Here is a 15,420-nt window from a genome sequence, read left to right on the forward strand (position 1 = left end):
GATAGATAGATAGATAGATAGATAGATAGATAGATAGATAGATAGATAGATAGATAGATGTGAAAGGCACTATATGATAGATAGATATGAAAGGTACTATATAATAGATAGATAGATAGATAGATAGATAGATAGATAGATAGATAGATAGATAGATAGATAGATAGATAGATAGATAGATAGATAGATAGATAGATAGATAGATAGATATGAAAGGCACTATATAATAGATAGATATGAAAGGTACTATATAATAGATAGATAGATAGATAGATAGATAGATAGATAGATAGATAGATAGATAGATAGATAGATAGATAGATAGATAGATAGATAGATAGATAGATATGAAAGGCACTATATAATAGATAGATATGAAAGGTACTATATAATAGATAGATAGATAGATAGATAGATAGATAGATAGATAGATAGATAGATAGATAGATAGATAGATAGATAGATAGATAGATAGATAGATAGATAGATAGATAGATAGATAGATAGATAGATAGATAGATAGATAGATAGATATGAAAGGCACTACACTGGCAATCAGAAGGTTACTGATTCAAATTCTGTAAACGCCAAAAGTGACTATGCTTTGTTGGGCCCTTAACCTGCTCTTAAATTGCTCTGACGTATGACGTTGGCCCTCCAACAAGCAGGGAAAAACCTGGAGGTTGGTGGCAGAATTGTCATTCTAGCCACCATAAAAAACCTCACAATGTTCCACTCCATCTGCACTAGTGTGGTGCTGAGGTGTCACCTGTTGCATGTCTGCACTCTGGTCCTAATCTGTAATTCTGAGCTGATTTGTCATGTAGTGTGTGCAACAGTGCGCTGTATCAGTGGCTGCTCCTATCCTCTCCCTCTCTCTCTTATTGATTCAGCAGCGAGGACAAATGATGGAAGAAGAAGAATTGATTCCAGTTCATAAATGGTTTTAAGGTGCTGCAGGAAAATGGAAAAGTCAAAAACTCCAGCCACATTCTTGTCTTCTGGTTTTATATGGACTGTGCCTATAACTACAAACTACAAGTCCCACAAGCCCCTCCACATCTGTAAACCCCCATATTTACAAGCCAGGTATCTTGGCTAGCAGTGTTGGTATTAGGCAGGCAGTGTGGGGTAGTGGTTAAGGCTTTGGATTTCAGTCTCTGAGGATGTGAGTTTGAATGCTACTATTGACACTGGGTGAGCATGAGCAAGTCATTTAACCATTAAACTGCCACATACTTGGGGGGTTAATGCACCCATGGATGCCAAATACTTCTTTGCTGCACTTTTTAAGGAAATGTCACAATTCACCAAGAAAAAGTGAAATTTTAACGGAACACATATTTTTTCATGCAAAGTGCATCACAATTACTGCAACACTGATCATTTTACACACTGCCAATGAACTGTAAAAACTATATAAAATACAGCAACAATCTCTTATGATACGTACAAGGTGCAACTGACACCATGGATGAAATTCAGTAAATCACCAAGCCAACTGCCCTTAAAGTGGCTGCACACAGAGGCCAACACTGATGTTTGCAGGCCAGTCTAGTGCAGTGGCTCAATCCCAAGGACAGCAGTGCTGATTCGCTAGGGGGCGCCAGTGGTCATGAGCAGGCTGCTCAATGAATGGACGGACTGATCAGCTCCGCCATGCTGGCAAATTGCACTTGGAACCGAGTATAGCCGGCTGCAACAGTTTAAGAGTTAACCTGCACTGTGCTCCAATTGGAGAATCAAAAGAAATGTAACCAATAAGTGGCCTTGGATAAAAATAAGCCAAATCGGTAACCGTACCGACATTTAACAATCACCAAACAGGGCTTACAATACAAAAATGAAAACCCCCTGTGTGGCAATGTGTGACTTTGAGATGTCATCGGGTAAAGCAAAGCAAGTGCGACAAGAGATCAGATGTTGCCTATTCTACAAAAACCTTCAAAAATGGCCTGGACACATTTGTTGGGACCCCTAAGAAAAAATCCCTAAATAATTGGATTTGAGTGATATTTTTAAACTTGCTATTTCTTGAATTCATATCACACATTCGTCTCTGATCATGCAATCAGTTAATTCAGCAGATTTAAATGGAGAAGAGTCGTCACTCTGCTGTTTAGTGTTGTGTGTCCCACACTGAACATGGGCCACTGAAAGCAAAGCAGAGAGTTGTCTGAGGAGGTCAGAAATAAAATGACAGACAAGCATGTGAAAGGCAAAGGCTACAAGACCATCTCCAAGTAGCTTGATGTTCCTGCAACAACATTAAGAAGTTTAAGGTCCACGGGACTGTAGCCAACCTCCTTGGATGTGGACACAAGAGGAAAATCAACCCCCCAATGGGCAGAAGGATAGTGAGAATGGTAGACAAAAACCCAAGGACAACTTCCAAAAGGATACAAGCTGAACTCCAAGGTAAAGGCCCATCAAGTGTTTGATCACACCATCTGTCACGTTTTGAGGGGCATTTGACTCAATGGAAGAAGACCCAGGAGGATTCCACTGTTGCAAGAAAAACATAAAAAATCCAGACTGGAATTTGGTAAAATGCATTTTGATGATCCACAAAGCTTCTGGGCGAACATCCTTTTGAGAGATGAGACCAAATTGAAGCTTTTGGCAAGTCACATCAGTTTTATGTTCACAGATGATAAAAAAATGAAGCTTTCAAAGAAAAGAACACCAGACCGACTGTGAAATATGGAGGAGACTCTGTGATGTTTTGAGATTGCTTTGCTGCATCTGGCATGGAGTGCTTTGAGTATGTGCAGGGAACAATGACTATGGAGACATTCTGGAGTGAAACATCCTGTCCAGTGTCAGAAAGCTCTGTCTCAGTCACAGCTCATGAATCTTCCATCACGATAATAACCCAAAACACACACATAAAAGGACCCAAAATTGGCAAAGAAGATTTTTCTGAAGTGGCCTTCTTGGAGACCTGATTTGAATCGTATGGAACATTTATGGAAAGAACTGAAGCATGCAGTCTAGAGAAACCCCCTTCAAATCTGACCCAGCTGGAGCAGTTTGCCCAGGAAGAGTGGGACGAACAACCTGTGGACAGGTGACAGACGTCTCTTGGAGATCTATAGGAATAAGTTGTGTGCAGTGATTGCAAACTCTAAAGGTTGTGCAGTAAAATATGAGGTCAAGGGTCTCATCATTATTATCCAAGCCTTTTCCATTTGTGTACTTATTTGAGATATTTTTTCGAATCAAAACTCCAAAGCAAACGTCTGGTTTCTATTGAATATGGAATAAACAATGATGGGGACCAATTCCTTTTGTCATTTGTGGGTTCTTCTTTTGCCGTGGAAGGGTACAAACAAATTTGTCCATGTCTTTACATTCTAAAATGGTAAACCTAAAGCTAAATCTAAACCTAAACCTAAAATGTTAGGTTATTTCGTAAAAAAGGTTGAATATAAATCTAGGAAATTTGTGCTTATACTATGTAATGCACTAGTAAGAACACATCTGGAATAGTTCTGGACACCACACTACAAAAAGACAGAGCAGCACTTGAAGCTGCGCAGAGGAGAGCAATCAGGTACATCCCTAGACTTAAAGACATGTCCTAATGTGACAAACTCAGTGAATTGAACCTGTTTAGTCTCGATAAGACTTTCCTACATTTTCCTTTCCCTTCTCCTTATAAATGGGTTAATGTCAGGTGTAGAAGGAAAATTTTTATATTAGCATGATCCCATTATATAAAAAGGGTCACAGGGCAGATCCAAGCAACTATAGGCCAGTAAGCTTAACATGCATCACAGGAAAATTAATGGAAGGAATTATTAAGGATAAGATTGAGCAACACTTGGCAAGGACAGGAGTTATTCTAAGCAGTCAGCATGGGTTCAGAAGAGGGAGGTCGTGTTTTACTAACATGCTGGAATTCTATGAGGAGGCAACAAAAGGATATGATCAAAGTGGAGCTTATGATATTATTTATCTGGACTTTCAGAAAGCATTTGATAAGGTGCCACATGAGAGGTTGGGCATCAAATTAAAAGAGGTGGGAGTTCAGGGTGATGTTTGTAGATGGGTACAGAATTGGCTCAGACAAAGGAAGCAGAGGGTGATGGTGCGAGGAACCTCATCAGAACTGGCCGATGTTAAGAGTGGTGTTCCACAGGGGTCAGTGCTAGGGCCGCTGCTATTTTTAATATATATAAATGATTTAGATAGGAATATAAGTAACAAGCTGGTTAAGTTTGCAGATGATACCAAGATAGGTGGATTAGCAGATAATTTGGAATCCGTTATATCAGTACAGAAGGACTTGGATAGCATACAGCAGGGGTAGGCAACGTTGGTCCTGGAGTGCCACAGTATGTGCAGGTTTTTGTTCCAACCCAGTTCCTTAACGAGAACTCAATTATTGCTGATGAAGCACATATTGCTTAAGTGACATTTTAATGCTTCATTTTAGTGGTCTCGCTTGTTAAGGTTCTCCAACCTTAATTGCTTATTTCAATCTTAAACTGCTGCATTCAGTGTTTTAATTGCTCCTTATTAGCAATAAGATGTAAAAGACAAAGAAGCCAGCAGCTCTCCAGCTAGCTTTTTTCCAATTACATCTGTGTGTGTTCATCATGCACGGTTTGATTTAATAAAACACTTAATAGAAAAATGTGACAGACTGAAAATGATCTGTTTTAGGCTTCAAATCATTTGGATGATATCCTTGGAAAGGAAAAAAATCTACGATATAAAAGCCTTACATTGCACAGACTAACAAGCCATAAAATTAAATAAGGTCTGAGATTGGCAATGATTGGTTTCTAATTAAGCAATTGGGTTGGAATGAAAACCTGTAGCCACTGCGGCTCACCAGGACCGACATTGCCTACCCCTGTTTTACATCTTATTGCTAATAAGGAGCAATTAAAACACTGAATGCAGCAGTTTAAGATTGAAATAAGCAATTAAGGTTGGAGAACCTTAACAAGCGAGACCACTAAAATGAAGCATCAAAATGTCACTTAAGCAATATGTGCTTCATCAGCAATAATTGAGTTCTCATTAAGGAACTGGGTTGGAACAAAAACCTGCACATACTGTGGCACTCCAGGACCGACGTTGCCTACCCCTGGCATACAGGCTTGGGCAGATTTGTGGCAGATGAAATTTAATGTCAGTAAATGTAAAGTATTACACATTGGAAGTAAAAATGTTAGGTTTGAATACACAATGGGCGGTCGGAAAATCGAGAGTACACCTTATGAGAAGGATTTAGGAGTCATAGTGGACTCTAAGCTATCGACTTCCCGACAGTGTTCTGAAGCCATTAAGAAGGCTAACAGAATGTTAGGATATATAGCACGATGTGTGGAGTACAAGTCACAGGAGGTTCTGCTCAACCTTTATAATGCACTGGTGAGGCCTCATCTTGAGTCCTGTGTGCAGTTTTGGTCTCCAGGCTACAAAAAGGACATAGCAGCGGTAGAAATGGTCCAGAGAAGTGCGATTAGGCTGATTCCAGGGCTACAGGGGTTGAATTATGAGGAAAGATTAAAAGAGCTGAGCCTTTACAGTTTAAGCAAAAGAAGATTAAGAGGTGACATGATTGAAGTGTTTAAAATTATGAAGGGAATTAGTGCAGTGGATCGAGACGGTTATTTTAAAATGAGTTCATCAAGAACACGGGGACACAGTTGGAAACTTGTTAAGGGTAAATTTCGCACAAACATTAGGAAGTTTTTCTTTACACAAAGAACGATAGAAACTTGGAATAAGCTACCAAGTAGTGTGGTAGTCAGTAAGACATTAGGGTCTTTCAAAACTCGACTTGATGTTTTCTTGGAAGAAATAAGAGGATAGTACTGGCGAGCTTTGTTGGGCTGAATGGCCTGTTCTCGTCTAGACTTGAGGCGCTTGTGCTAATCGCTGGAGACTTTAACCATGTGACGCTGGACAAAACATTACCTGCATTCTCCCAGTATGTGGACTGTAACACCCGAGGAAATAAGACTATTGATTTACTGTATGCAAACGTTAAAGACGCATACAGCGCCACCCCGCTGCCTGCGCTTGGGAAAGGAGATCATAACCTGGTTCTGCTTCAGCCTCACTATAAACCAAAAGTGAGAGTCCTACCTGTAACCACACGATCATTCAGGAAGTGGACCCCGGAGGCTGAGAATACTCTGAGAGAACTTTTTGGAACTACAGACTGGGATATCCTGCAGGGATCTCATAATGAGAACATTGAGGAAGTTGTTGACTGCACTACTGACTACATCAACTTCTGTATGGACATTGTAGTTCCAGTAAGAACTGTACGCTGCTATGCTAACAACAAGCCATGGATTACAAGTGACATCAAGGGCCTTTTGAACCAGAAGAAAAGGGCCTTTAAAGACGGTGATCAGCATGAGCTCAAGCGCGTGCAGAAGGAACTCCGAGTCCAGCTCAGGGCGGCAAAGGAGCAGTACAGGAGAAAGCTGGAGCAGAAGTTGCAGAATAACAGCATGAAGGAAGTGTGGGATGGGATGAAGATCATCACTGGCTGCAGCTCGAAGCGGGGTACCACCATTGAGAGAGACGTGAAGAGAGCAAACCAAATGAACAACCCTAACCCACTCTCACTCTCACCTCGGAGTACTGCATCCTCCACACATCCTTCTGCTGATACCAGCATAGGAAAGACATCCCCACCCATAATTACAAAAACGCAAGTGAGCAGAGAGCTGAGGAGACTTCGTGCCAGCAAAGCAGCGGGTCCAGATGGAGTATCGCCACGACTGCTGAAGGTCTGTGCATCGGAGCTGGGGGGCCCTCTACAGCGCATCTTCAACCTGAGCCTGGAACAGGGGAAAGTCCCGAGGCTTTGGAAAACATCTTGTATCACCCAAATCCCAAAGGTATCACGTCCTAGTGAGCTGAATGACTTTCGGCCTGTTGCTCTGACATCACATGTGATGAAGACCATGGAGAGGCTGCTGCTTCACCACCTTAGGCCACAGGTTCAACACGCCCTTGACCCTCTGCAGTTTGCATATCAGGAGAAGGTGGGAGCAGAGGATGCCATCATCTATATGCTACACCGATCCCTCTCTCACTTGGACAGAGGTAGTGGTGCTGTGAAAATTATGTTTCTAGACTTCTCTAGCGCCTTCAACACAATCCAACCCCTGCTCCTTAGGGACAAGCTGACAGAGATGGGATTAGATTCATACCTAGTGGCATGGATCGTGGACTATCTTAAAGAAAGACCTCAGTATGTGCGTCTTGGGAACTGCACGTCTGACATTGTGGTCAGCAACACAGGAGTGCCACAGCGGACTGTACTTTCTCCGGTCCTGTTCAGCCTATATACATCAGACTTCCAATACAACTCGGAGTCCTGCCATGTGCAAAAGTTCGCTGATGACACTGCTATCGTGGGCTGCATCAGGAATGGGCTGGAGGAGGAGTATAGGGACCTAATCAATGACTTTGTTAAATGGTGCGACTCAAACCACCTACACCTGAACACCAGCAAAACCAAAGAGCTGGTGGTGGATTTTAGGAGGCCCAGACCCCTCATAGACCCAGTGATCATCAAAGGTGACTGTGTGCAGATGGTGCAGACCTATAAATATCTGGGAGGGCAGCTGGATGATAAATTAGACTGGACTGCCAATACTGATGCGCTGTGCAAGAAAGGACAGAGCTGGTTATACTACCTTAGAAGACTGGCGTCCTTCAACATCTGCAATAAGATGCTGCAGATGTTCTATCAGACAGTTGTGGCGAGCACCCTCTTCTACGCAGTGGTGTGCTGGGGAGGCAGCATTAAGAGGAAAGACGCCTCACGTCTGGACAAACTGGTGAGGAAGGCAAGCTCTATTGTTGGCATGGAGCTGGACAGTTTAACATCTGTGGCAGAGCGAAGGGTGCTCAGCAGGCTCCTATCAATTATGGAGAATCCACTGCATCCACTTAATAGTATCATCTCCAGACAGATGAGCAGCTTCAGCGACAGACTGCTGTCACTGTCCTGCTCCACTGACAGATTGAGGAGATTGTTTCTCCCCCAAACTATGCGACTCTTTAATTCCACCCGGGGGGGTAAACGTTAACATTCAACATTATACAAAGTTATTGCCTGTTTTTCACCTGCATTATTATCATTCTTTAATTTAATATTATTTATTGTATCAGTATGCTGCTGCTGAAGAATGTGAATTTCCCATTGGGATTAATAAAGTATCTATCTATCTATCTATCTATCTATCTATCTATCTATCTATCTATCTATCTATCTATCTATCTATCTATCTATCTATCTATCTATCTATCTATCTATCTATCTATCTATCTATCTATCTATCTATCTAGAGTGTTCTAATGTTCTAATGAAAATAGCAAATTAACATAAAGAGCCATAAAAAGTAATTAAAATCTTCTACAATATTAGATTAACTCTTTTAGGGCGGATGTCGACTTTTGTCGACAGGAGGGGTTGAAGGCGAATGTCGACAAAAGTCGACATCCAGGGATAAAGGGCGACAATCAGCTGTTAATGGCGACAAATCTCACTGTCACGTCACAGGCATTCCCTCTGTGCTTGGAGGAATGCTAGACTCGTTGACTCGGCAACTAAACATTGCGTGTGCGTGAGTTGTGAAATGTAAACAGGCAAGATGGCACCGACATGTGAAAAGGCAGCGAAGCAAGTGCAGAAAAGAAAACACTTGGCAGACGTTGTTTTGCGCATTACCGCGGAGTCGGACTCTTGATTTTTCAGAATCGGACTTTATTGGCAGTGATCAGGAGATCGAGCAAGAGAGTTAGAAGCAGGCGTCAGCTGATCAGACACCAGCCGATGCCGCGCGAGCGGATCTGCTGCCAGTTGAGTGCCTTCGCGCAGCCGATGCATCTACGGCAAGGTTCGCATGGGATAAATACACATACATTGATCCGTTGAGAGCCGATCTGGCTACTGGAGTTTACAAGACGGCATGGCTTGCTTTTGGACACGACAGATCACCATCTGCTGTACTTCAGGCTGCTCTCTCCTGATGCTGCTTTTCAGCTACTGTCAGACGAGACAAACAGGTAGGCAGAGATTTTTTTTGAATCGCGGGCTGCGTTTGCATCGCATTCTCGTTTTTCAAAGTGGAAACCCACAACGAAAGACGAGATGAAGCGCGCTGTGGCATTACAAATAGAGATGGGACAGAACTGGTGATATAACTTCAGGGAGCATTGGTCCAAACGTGTTTTGTCCACTGGTGGCTTAGGTACGTGCTGCTGCAAAGTTTTATTCACTTCTGTAATAAACAGAAGCAAATCCCATGGGGTGAGCCAGGCTATAATGCCATACATAAAGTTCATAAAGTTTCAGAAGATGAAAAGAGGTGACAATACGGTTTTCATGCAGGCAGAAAACTTGGTGGCAGTGGCATGGCACGATGGCAAATGGGTGACTTGTCTCTCTACAGTACACACTAACAATATATGTTAGAAAATGCAGCAACAGTCAATTGAAAAATAGGCACCAAAGCAACACGTATTGTAAGGAGTGCAATGTGGCAATGACTGAAATTGGCTGCTTTGAGCGAGATCAGACTTTGCTGTGTAAAATGTATGTGATATGTATGTGAAATCATAGAGAATTCAGGCTCATACAACATGCAAGACAGTAACATTTGTCAAAAGTAAATATTTTTTGTTGATTTGATATGTTAAACAATTGCTTTGTGTTCTTTTTTAAAAAATGTTAGTTTTTGGAAAAATATTCAGCCCTGGGAGAAAAGAAACAAAAAAAAAATTAGCCCTAAAAGAAAATAAGATAGGTCAAGTAAATAGTTAACTAAAAAAAAAATCAGACCTTTTTGTATTATTTTTTAAGCTTACAGCAAAATTGCTAGTGTGGGAAAGAACAGATAAAGAAAGAATAGGATAAGAAGATTGAGAACACCTGTGTCCAAGGATAGGAAGCTAAAAGAACGATACCACAGAGAAAAGATGGCTCTGGAAGACACGAAAGGAAACCAGCTGGACTGATGAATCAGCAGAAAGGCAACAAAAGGCTTTTGCTGTAAGCAAGGTCACACTGATGCGATGTATGAAAGAAATTTTAGTAAAGTCAGACATTAGCAATAAATATAGTAGAATATATTAGAAATTAACTTTAGCATAGAAATTAAGACAAACCAAGCATGCCAAGCAGATAATTAAATAAAGGCACGTGCCATAGTTTAATTTTAGTTAAAGCTTAAGCTTCAGGCCACTATTGTAAAAAAGTTTGGAAGGCTTAGAAAAGGAAATGACGAGAGGAAATCCATATAAGGAATCAAGGCTTTGGCCAGTTAAAGAAAATAAGAAAAAACAAACTAGAAGTGAACAATAGACAAGTAGAAATACAGAGGGGCCAGCTGCAGGAAAGTGAGGAGATAATAATGGTTCCCATGGGAACTCAAGGTATCGGCCGGACAGGAGTAGAGGGGAGTCAGAGAGAATGAGCAAATGAGCTAACTAAACGAGGTCGAGGTGATAAGAAAATGATATATAAGTTTTGGATTTGTAACTGTTTGGGGCTCAGCTCAATTTGGCCATATTGGGTTGAGTCCTTATTATTATGGTTATTTTATTGAAATAAAACTGTAGACTCTGTATGCCTATCCTAAGTCTCCTAATAGCCTTTATTTCAGGTAAAAAGCCTTCTGGTGATGACTTTTTGGCCACGACACAGGAAGGACAACCAGCTGTAAAACTTCAGCCAAAAACCTTGATGGAACTGGTCATATGATGTAGTCTCAATTTATTCTGGAATTAACTACTAAGCCAAGTAAACATTAGAACAATCTAGACGAGAACAGGTCATTTAGCCCAACAAAGCTCACCAGTCCTATCCACTCACCTCTTCCAGAAACACATCAAGTTGAGTTTTGAATGTCCCTAACGTCTTACTGTCCACCACACTACTTGGTCACTTATTCCAAGTGTCTATCGTTCTTTGTGTAAAGAAAAACTTCCTAATGTTTATGCAAAATTTACCCTTAACAAGTTTCCAACTGTGTCCCCGTGTTCTTGATGAGCTCATTTTAAAGTCACCGTCTCGATCCACTGCACTAATTCCCTTCATCATTTTAAACACTTAAATAATGTCACCTCTTAATCTTCTTTTGCTTAAACTGTAAAGGCTCAGCTTTTTCAATCTTTCCTAATAATTCCACCCCTGTAGCCCCTGAATCAGCCTAGTCACTCTTCTCTGGACCTTTTCTAGTGCTGATATATCCTTTTTGTAGCCTGGAAACCAAAACTGCACACAGGACTCCAGATGAAGCCATCCCAGTGTGTAATAAAGCTTGAGCAGAACCTTCTTGGACTTGGACTCCACACATCAAGGTGCTATATAACCTAACATTCTGTTAGCCTTCTTAATGGCTTCTGAACACTGTCCGGAAGTCGATAGCTTAGAGTCCACTATGACTCCTAAATCCTTCTCTGACTTTTGCAGAAGATCCAATTTTCCTACAATCTGCTGTATGCCTGACTTCTTTTTTTTTTGCCCTAAACGTACTCGTTGTCAGTGAACGTTGTTAACGTCGATGCTCTAGGTTCATCAGGCTTTGCTTCTAGGTTATGTAACACGTCTTCAGGCCTAACACATAAGATCCAGCACGGCACATTCTGCTGCCCATTGTATCCATCCTGTGACATCATCTGAGGGTACTGCGTTCAACAGTAACAAGACTCACAGACAAGCAATAAGTTTAGGGCAAGAACAGATGGTAATCAGATAAGTAATAAGTATGAAAGTAATAACGATTCACCAGTTGAATGTGCTGAACAAAAGAAATCTTCTAATTTAACATAATTCCATGTTTGGTAAACAGTAAACTTCCATGTAAAGTAAAGGGACATCATTTACACAGATGACGCAGTGGTAGTGCTGTTGCTTTGCAGTAAGGAAACTGTGGAAGATTGTGGGTTCGCTTCCCGGTTCCTCCCTGTGTGGATAGCGCTTTGAGTACTGAGAAAAGCGCTATATAAATGTAATAAATTATTAGTATTATTAGGTGACGCCCAGGAAGCTCAGGTGATTTATTTAGGTTGTCTTATTGATTGAGGTGGAGTGGTGGCTCTCAATCGGAAGGTTCCCGATTCTAATCCTGTAAATGCCAAAAGTGACTATGCTTTATTGGGCCCTTAACCTGCCCTTACATTGCTCTGACGTATGATGTTGGACCTCCAACCTGCAGGGAAAAACCTGGAGGTTGGTAGCAGAATTGTCATTCTAGCCACCATAAAAAACCTCACAATGTTCCACTCCATCTGCGGTAGTGATGCCCAGGAGGCTCAGGTGATTTATTCAGGCTGTCTTATTGATTCAGCAGTGAGGACAAATGATGGAAGAAGAAGAATTGATTTAGCAATGTCTGTTGCTGAGGGTAGCCCATCTAGCTATCTTTCTGTCTTTTACCATTTATCTGGTCTGGATCACATATGCAGCATTCTACACAAAGGTTTCCAAACATTCCCCTTGTCCTTGTCTGCCACCTACTGAAAATCTTCTTTTGGGGTTACCAAGGCACAACTTAGACAAGATGACTACCAATGGTAACCCCCCAACAGAGGATTTTCAGTAGGTGGTAGACAAAGGAAATGTTTGGACACCTTTGAGTAGACTGCAAGGATTTGACCCAAGACCTCATCCCGAAACACGTCCTCAGGGAGATGACCAGGAGTCCCGAACCTCCTCTACTGACTCCTTTAGTTGTAGAAGACCAGTGGCTCCACCATGAGCTCCTCCCGAATGTCTGTGCTCCTCACCATGTGAAGGAGACTCATTTCCGGAACTTGTATCTGTGATCTAGTTCTTTCGGTTACTATATAAAGTTAATGACTATAGGTTAGGATGGTGGGAATGTAGATTGACCAGTAAATCAAAAGCTTCACCTCTTGGCTCAGCTCCATCTTCACCGCGACTGACCAGTACAACGTCCACAACCAGTTGACTACCATGGTAACCCCAACAGAGGATTTTCAGTAAGTGGCAGACAAAGAGAATGTTTGGACACCTTTGCATAGATTGCAAGGGTTTGACCCAAGACCTCATCCCGAAACACCTCCACAGGGAAATGACCAGGAGTCCCAAACCTCCTCTACTGACTCCTTTAGATAGATAGATAGATAGATAGATAGATAGATAGATAGATAGATAGATAGATAGATAGATAGATAGATAGATAGATAGATAGATAGATAGATAGATAGATAGATAGATAGATAGATAGATAGATAGATAGATAGATACTTTATTAATCCCAATGGGAAATTCACATTATCCAGCAGCAGCATACTGATACAATAAATAATATTAAATTAAAGATTGATAATAATAATAATAATAATGCAGGTGAAAAACAGACAATAACTTTGTATAACGTTAAATGTTAACGTTTACCCCCCCCGGGTGGAAATGAAGAGTCGCATAGTTTGGGGGAGGAACGATCTCCTCAATGTCAGTGGAGCAGGACATTGACAGCAGTCTGTCGCTGAAGCTGCTCCTCTGTCTGGAGATGATCCTATTTAGTGGATGCAGTGGATTCTCCATAATTGATAAGAGCCTGTTGAGTGCCCTTCGCTCTGCCACAGATGTTAAACTGTCCAGCTCCATGCCAACAATAGAGCCTGCCTTCCTCACCAGTTTGTCCAGGCGTGAGGCGTCCCTCTTATTTATGTTGCCTCCCCAGCACACCACCGCGTAGAAGAGGGCGCTTGCCACAACCGTCTGATAGAACATCTGCAGCACCATATTGCAGATGTTTTAGGACGCCAGCCTTCTAATGAAGTATAGTCGGCTCTGTCCTCTCTTGCACAGAGCATCAGTATTGGCAGTCCAGTCTAATTTATCATCCAGCTGCACTCCCAGGTATTTATAGGTCTGCACCATCTGTACACAGTCACCTCTGATGATCACGGGGTCCATGAGGAGTCTGGGCCTCCTAAAATCCACCACCAGCTCCTTGGTTTTGCTGGTGTTCAGTTGTAGGTGGTTTGAGTCGCACCATTTAACAAAGTCCTTGATTAGGTCCCTATACTCCTCCTCCAGCCCATTCCTGATGCAGCCCACGATAGCAGTGTCATCAGCGAACTTTTGCACGTGGCAGGACTCTGAGTTGTATTGGAAGTCCGATGTATATAGGCTGAACAGGACCAGAGAAAGTACAGACCCGGCGCTCCTGTGTTGCTGACCACAATGTCAGACGTGCAGTTCCCAAGACGCACATACTGAGGTCTGTCTTTAAGATAGTCCATGATTCATGCCACTAGGTATGAATCTACTCCCATCTCTGTCAGCTTGTCCCTAAGGAGCAGAGGTTGGATGGTGTTGAAGGCGCTAGAGAAGTCTAGAAACATAATTCTTACATAATTTAGTTGTAGAAGACCAGCGGCTCTACCATGAACTTCTCCCGAATGGCTGTGCTCCTCACCCTGTGAAGGAGACTCATTTCCGCCACTTGTATCTGTGATCTAGTTCTTGATGACTATAGGTTAGGATGGTGGGAATGTAGATTGACCGGTAAATTAAAAGCTTCACCTCTTGGCTCAGCTCCCGTTAATTACCGCGACTGACTGGTACAACGTCTGCATCACTGTGGACACTGGTTTTGAACCACCTGTCAATCTCTGCGCTCCCTTCTTCTCTAACTCGTACACAAGACCCCAAGCTACAATACTTATAACCCTTACGAAAAGTTTTATCAAGGACCCAATAATTCTGCCCAGAAAAAAGGAAACAGGAAAATGTATTTATGATTTTATTTGTGTTTTAATTTATTTTATTGCAAGTAAGACCAAACAATGCAGTTAATCCAAATACAAGAACAGAATGGTAGTATTGATAAAAGAGGCAACCCCCCCTCCTTCACCAATCCATATTGAAATAAGAGAAACAAACTCCCCAAAAGTCATAAAACTGATCAAGAACTAAAGTTACTGCAACCCAATAAACTCAATCTATTTCCCCATACACTATGGCCCTGAATGGTAAATCTGAACAGGTCTATGAATAAACCTTCATGCCCACCAAAAAGGAATCATTGGCCAATTTTTAGTAAAAACACCCCATAGCTGAAGTGAGATATCTTTTAGATTGGTGAGATCTGAATTTGTGTGAGGTGGGTATGGTGACACAGAGGACACCTAAGGCTCATCTTGAAATGAGTTTGTACGTTGTAGGATTCCTAACATCTTCTCCAGATTCAACAAGGAATTAACAGCTTTTGTGAACACATCATTTCCAAATATCTCAATGGGTCACTCAATGTTTACTCATCTGTGGCGACTTAATGGAAAGGTGTGACGCCCGATGTCCTTACTGGCCAATTTTCATTGCCGTATTCCATGCCAAAGAGTTTACGAAAGAAATTATAATTATACCTCTTCATTTCTTCATCCCGTCCTACATTA

The 15,420-nt window shown here is 41.8% G+C and overlaps 1 protein-coding gene across 1 annotated transcript in view; it reads left to right on the forward strand.

Moving 5' to 3' along the window:
• Positions 1-15,420, forward strand: part of dnajc28 (DnaJ (Hsp40) homolog, subfamily C, member 28) — a 1,235,492-nt gene that overhangs the window by 221,799 nt on the left and 998,273 nt on the right. The window lies entirely within an intron of this gene.

This window comes from Erpetoichthys calabaricus, chromosome 4 (genome assembly GCF_900747795.2).
Source record: "Erpetoichthys calabaricus chromosome 4, fErpCal1.3, whole genome shotgun sequence".
NCBI classification, from domain to species: domain Eukaryota; kingdom Metazoa; phylum Chordata; class Cladistia; order Polypteriformes; family Polypteridae; genus Erpetoichthys; species Erpetoichthys calabaricus.